This window comes from Convolutriloba macropyga, unplaced genomic scaffold, assembly GCF_964194025.1.
Source record: "Convolutriloba macropyga unplaced genomic scaffold, txConMacr16.3 SCAFFOLD_2389, whole genome shotgun sequence".
NCBI classification, from domain to species: domain Eukaryota; kingdom Metazoa; phylum Xenacoelomorpha; order Acoela; family Convolutidae; genus Convolutriloba; species Convolutriloba macropyga.
Window position 1 is genome coordinate 27,869 of NW_027452392.1, and position 6,964 is coordinate 34,832.

Genomic DNA, 6,964 nt, shown 5'->3' on the forward strand with positions numbered 1-6,964 from the left:
TCAAGAACAAACAAGAAAACAACCTGAGAAATAATTAATTGCTCTCAAACGAAGTTTGTATCAAATATATTAGTCCTGCTGGTCTGTTGATAGAATTTGTATTACATTCTTCGTCTGACCGTGCTTTTGTCAGTGACTTGTCAAGAACGGGATAAACAGAATTCCGAAGAGCATTAGTAATAGTGATTTTGATCACGCCGAAACAGGAAGTGGAGCGAGCGATTTTGCGGCGAGAAAATTGTGCGCTCTAATTTTAAATTAGAGTGAGAAAACAGTTTGAACAAAAATTCGCTTTCTCGCGACTGGTTTTTTTGTTCACATGCGGCAATTTTACTTTGATTTTTACTGTTTTTCTCAATATATTGGATCGGATGTTTTTCTTAAATGTTTTTCCCAATTCATTCATAGTTCATTCTTGCCCTAGTTTTTTGTTTCAACCAAATTTCAATTTCTTGCTTGTCCACATGCTGCTTTTTGACATTGAATCTGTTTTTCTATTTTTTTATCTGATTTGTTTAGAAATGGTTTTCCCAATTCACTCATAGTCCGTTTGTTATATTTTTTTTGTTTAGTCAATGAAAATTCTTTGAACTGTACGTCAGGACTTGTCTTGCTATGTTTTTCTAACTTCGTCTAAAAGATTTTTGTTTCGTCTTACCCTGACTTCTTGGAATTGACTTTATAAGGACTCCAGTGACTTCTACTGCTTTGCAGTTAAAATTTGTGTTCGTGTTGTCATGTCTGCTTTTAGGTCAATTGCGTGATTTACTTCGCTCAAAAAAATGACTTCTGAACTCACTTGTGGAACTTTGAGTTTTATGAACATTTACCAATTAAAGGTCAATAGTGTGCATCTAAGTAGTGCCAAACTTATATGCCCTTTTTCCTGAGTAATGGAGTCTTGAGTTTTAATATCAAATATTAATTTTGAAAAAACTCCATTAGGGCTTTTTCCTTGGGTTCTACTTCTTTTCACCCCTATTCATTTAACCCCCTATCATTTAACCCCGATTTATTCACCCCTATATCATTTAACACCTCTCTCATTTCACCCCTCTATCATTTCACCCCACCAATTAGCAGTCGACTTTAAAGGCATGTTTTGTCATAATTAAGTGGATAAATTAATCCCACGTTCGGTTGTGATAGTTTCATATCAAGTCCCACGGGCCGCTGAGGCATGGCCATGGGCCACAAGGCATGGCCAAATTATTATATTGCTAATTTAATAATCCTTGTTTAATAGAAAGAATAAAATCGGGGTGAAATGATAGAGGCGTTAAAAGATAGAGGGGTTAAATGATACAGGGGTGAATAAATCGGGGTTAAATGATAGGGGGTTAAATGAATAGGGGTGAAAAAACGGGACACCTTTTCCTTGTAGAGCAAATTTGTCTCGTAAAAATGACAGTCCGAATCTAACCCAAAAAGTCTAGTGGTCTATTAAAAAGGCGGTCGGTCTGTCAATTTTATTTCTTTAGTTGTTTCAATTCATGGTAGGCCACAAGCGTCTCTCGCGGCAATTTTCGGCAATCTCCCGGCTATGTTTATTTAGTTCAGTCATAATCTGAAACTCATTTCTGCCAAATGCTTATACGGGACTTGCATTGCAACACAATTCCTTTCATAATCATCGCATAATCAGTTTACGGCTATATAAAAACTTTCTGATCTGTAACTTTCCATTAAAGTTGCCTGATATTATCAGTTTTTGAGGTTTTCTACCGCGGATTTGGGCGTACAATTTACTCTTCCTAGCCCAAAACTTCGATGTAGCAAATTTACTATCACTATATAAAGTCTAAAGTTAAAGTTTTAATTTCGATAAAGCAAAATTACATACCGCATTTTCTCAAACGACGAGTGGTCAGCATAGCGAAACACTCGAAAGAGGAGCTCGAAATGCTCAAATCAAAATGAACTGTCAGGACAAAAGTCAAAAAGGGAATAGCAAGGAATCCTCTGTGAAGGATAACCTTGGAACCGATGTGACAAACGAACAGCTTCAGTCATCTATTTGACCATTGGCACTGAAGGACGCAGAATCTTCTTTAGTAGGTATGCACACGCTAAAATTGATAATCTTACCTCAACAGCAAGCAGAAAGATGGCAATTTTGTAATCAGGATTTTACGCTCATTCGCGACGTGTTTAATGCAAATATCTTGGGTTTCAAGGCTCAATGACAGCTAATTGGCAAAACTTTAGACCAAGTTTTGATCAAGTTGGAGAAAAAACATCCAGTAACCAAGAGATAAATTTGGAAAGCTTAGTGTTGAGTACTGATAATGAAAATTTCTGCAATTTTTGACAAAACAGGCCAGCATACAGTCCAAAAAGAGCCTGTTGATCCAAAATTGACAATTTACGAAAACACTAACTGAATTTTTATGGAGGAAGAAGCCGAGGAGTTAGCAAAGAAGAGAATTGAACTAACTCTTGTTCCCCCGAACTTGAAAACGTTTTAATTTTGAACCCAAATCTAGAACAACCGCCTGAAAGTGACTTAATAGATGAAAACGGCAATTTCATGATTGATGAGGAACATGGCCGTTCAAAATCACTAAATTTCTGCTGATGTTTTTTAGAGTAGAGATACCGCAATGGTCTCCAATAATTCTGCTTAATCCAAATTGGAACTGAGTTGTTGTGATTTTCTTTTTAACCAGGGTTGTAAGCACGCTGTTTGGATTCACGTTAAAATGCATCAGAAACTTGTTTTTCCTAAGAACAGCCCCACAACTCATATAAAAAACCTGTGTGACAAAAAATCCGCTCGCATCGATTACTGGTAGTGTCAAGAAAGTTGGACGCGAACAAACCAATCTATGGTTCTGAAAATGTACGAGAGCAAAGTAATGGTCAGAAAGCCGATAAAGAAGGCATGCAGGCAATTGTAATAAATGCTTCGCGGATGTCAGACGCTGCGGAGTTAATAATCAAAGTTGCATAAGTGACTTGAAGCCAGCAATTAACGCCCTTGCTAACAGAAACTACAAACGAGCTCAACTCCAATATATGTGTAACAAGGAGGCTCGTTAATGTGCTTACGCACATAATGTTCCGACCAGGCTCATCCACACTCTTGGCTTAATTGGCTACCAAATGAAAGCGAAAAGTTTCAAAAACATACATGTCGTTCAATAAACCATAAATGAGATACCATAAAGCCACGATAGAGGGCCGATGGAACCTGTTGTCAAAAGGACTACTAGAAAATACAATAATAAAAATCAAAAAGCACATTAGTTATTACCAAAACTCGATGTCTATATTAAAAAAATAACAACTTGCGTCAGATGGAAACTAAACAAAACAAAATAAGCTATACTTCATGAGAAAAACCTGTTTAAACCTGTCATCAATGCGACTGGGAAAAAGGTTGACAAAAAGAGCAAAAAGGTGCGAATTTCAAAAATACGTTTCCATTTTAAAAAGCAAAATATTCCAAATTTCAAAAATATAATTCCATTTTTAAAAACAAAATTATTTCAAAACGATTGCTATCATTGAATAACCACTGAAAATGCTAACATGTTCATTTGTATCTTCATATAGACCTGTCATTAAAGCAGTTGAGACCTGTTACTATCCAGAATAGGTAAAAAAAAAGAAAGACAATTACCGACAAAATAAAAGTTTTCAAATAAACTTTGCGCGAAAATTGCAGTGGAGCTGTTAAAACACTAAATCTTTCACTAAGAGCATCAAATGCTTCCAATTGTACAATATTTGGATGCCAATTGGACCTACCATTAGCGTTATGATTTAAAATGAAAACAAAAGTCCTTAAAATGTACAAATATATAATCTCAAACATTTTATGAAATCTCTTAGTTAGTGTAGTAACAAAGCAAAGAAACAGACGATTGAAACCAAAACCGTCATAGAGAATAAAATATAGCTGAATAGAAACGAGTCCTTTCCTGTCTTTACAGAGACTAAGCTACAAATCGACGGAAAAACGATTTGAAAAATTGCGAAGCTCAAAAATCCAAATAATTTTGAAAACAAATATCTTCAAAAGCCGTAACAGACATTGGATTTCAAAAAGTTGATCGATTAGATTGTACCACCTCAGGAAAACAATTGTTCTGGTTAATAAATAAACATTTCATAAGACTACAAAATAAAAACAAATACAGGCCCAAACTTCAGAACTAATTTTATGACATCAGTTATCAATAAAGTACAAATTAAGGTTGTTATTTGCAAGAGCTGTAAATCATCACGTGCTTCTCATCTTTACATCAATAGGTATTCTTTATGAAAGGACTTCGTCGACATCATAACAAAAACAGACCCAAAAGTTGAACAGTACAGAAATATCGAATTTTTTTATGGAACTAATTGCTCGAAGACATCAGTAAAAACATATAACCAGCAAAATAAAATAACCTTTGAACTAACAAATGTAGTTGAAACTTTTTGTGAGTGAGGTTGATTTTGTGATGACAGAAAAAGCAAAAAAAGGGCTTTAGAAGAATACTTTTTTTTTCAAAAAAAATTGTTATTTTAAAAGCCATTAAAAACCAATAGCTACAAACCGAAGTCTTCAAAAAGTTCCAATTATACGTCCTGGGAATGCAATTGAGACCTATCATTATCAGGTATAAGTCACACAACAACATTAAATAAACACATAGACAAAGATTAAAAAAAACCATTACTTTTGCTAGAGAATTGTATCTCAGCTAAAAAGCATAACAAATGAAACGATTAGCGTTTTCAGATACGCCTTTTCTCAACGCTTGTGCATTATTCCAATTGTCTTGTCGCTCAATTGGGCAAGTCAAAAATTGCCTGTCGGTGTGATGACTCGACATGGAAGGAAAATGAACTTATAATATTCAATTAAGCTCAAAATACAAAAAAAAGAAAACTCGTAGTATCAAAAAAGAAACCTTCAGTTAATTATAAAACTGTTAAAAACAACAAATCAAAACTTAGAGCAATTGGTTTTCTCCTGTTTTTACTGAGACTACGCCTCGAGGTGAGAAAACTAAGATAAATTAGTTGAAAATTTCAAAAATTCACCAAACACTTTGTTAAAACAAATGAATTCACAGTCATAAGAGAAATTAGATAACAACTGAAAACAATGTCTAGGTTCACTTTTAACTTTTAATAATCAAATCAAATGGATCTCTGATCTGGAGGACTAATTTATTGGACTACAAAAAGCATAACAAATGAAACCAGAACATAAGAAGTCTAAAAAATTTTATGTAAACAATAGTTCAGCCATGAAAACCACGAGCTTAACTCTGAAATCATTGGGTCTCTATCATTGTGCCTCTTTCTTGTAAAAAACGATCTGTCAGTAATTGAGCCTTGGTGTGATATTCTTTTCAGTAATTTACATAAAAACCTAAATGTGGAAATATTTTTTAAAAAAACGGCAGCGCCCCATTAAAATCTAAAAAATGTTCAACCGTAGGGATCCATGGTGAGATCAAGATCAGCCCTGATAATGCTGTGCCGCTGGAAAACACACCCATGTGTTCGAGTGGTTGCAAAATATCAATTTTTTAAACACAATTATAAGTATATCAAAAATAATCCTGAATTTTGTATAATTTTTGAGTTTAAAATTGCCAGAAAACGCAATTTTATAATTCCAGAAGACTCATAAGGCTTGGATTGGGTACCACTATTTTTTTATCTAACAAAAACTGAGTGCAGTTTCAAAGTTTCCACTTTCTGCTAAATTGAAGAAAGTGGGCTAAAAAAACGTAATTGCTCCCATTTTTGACAAAAAAAAAGAGAACTGTGAAACAATTTGGCACTAATTCTAGTCAAAAACGCGAATGAACGATTCAGCAACCCTACCCAATCTTCAGAGATAAAAAACTCACTACCGTTAATAATTTTAACATATTTTACTAAAATTTAACGAAAATTTGCAAAAAATACGGAAAATGAGAAATAAAGCAAGGTAATATCGTCTGCTAATCACAAATTTCTAATCCTCGGTAACTCCCAATAAAAATCGAAAAATCAAAAAATTTTCGAATTCCATATTCTGCTCTGACTGCTTTCTAATGATACCACAACACTCGACGATGATTATATTGATCAGCCAAAATTGTCTGAACAAAAATACCCAATTGAGTTTATAGTTCCTCCCCTACTAAAGTGGTTTGGAACAATTATAATTGTAAAGGCAATTGTATAACATATATATATATATATATATATATATATATATAAAGTTTATTACAGTATCATAATAAAGGATATAAAATGTTATTTTTATATTATAAGTATAAGCATATTAAACATATATATATATATATATATATTTATATATATATATATATATATATATATATTTATGTATGTATATATATATATATATATATATATATACATCTATATATATATATATATATATATATATATATATATATATAAATTTTATTACAGCATTTTAATAAAAATATGTAAAACAGTTTTTTTATATTATTATTCGATGCAAAATAAACATATATATTAGGATATTTTTTTAAAAAAACAGGCAGCGCCCCAATAAAATTACAGTATTACAGTATCATAATAAAAGATATAAAATAGTATTTTTTATATTATTATTATATGCATAATAAATATATATATATATATATATATATATATATATATAGTATTTATATATATATATATATATATATATATATATATATAATTTATTACAGTATTTTAATAAAAAGATGTAAAACAGTATTTTTATATTACTATTCGATGCATAAGAAAGATATATAATAGGATATAATTTTTAAAAACAGGCAGCGCCCCATTAAAATTACAGTTTTACAGTATTGTAATAAAAGATATAAAATAGTATTTTTATATTTTTATTATATGCATATTAAATATATATTATATATATATATATATATAAATATATATATATATATATTTATATATATATATATATATATATATATATATATATAATATATAT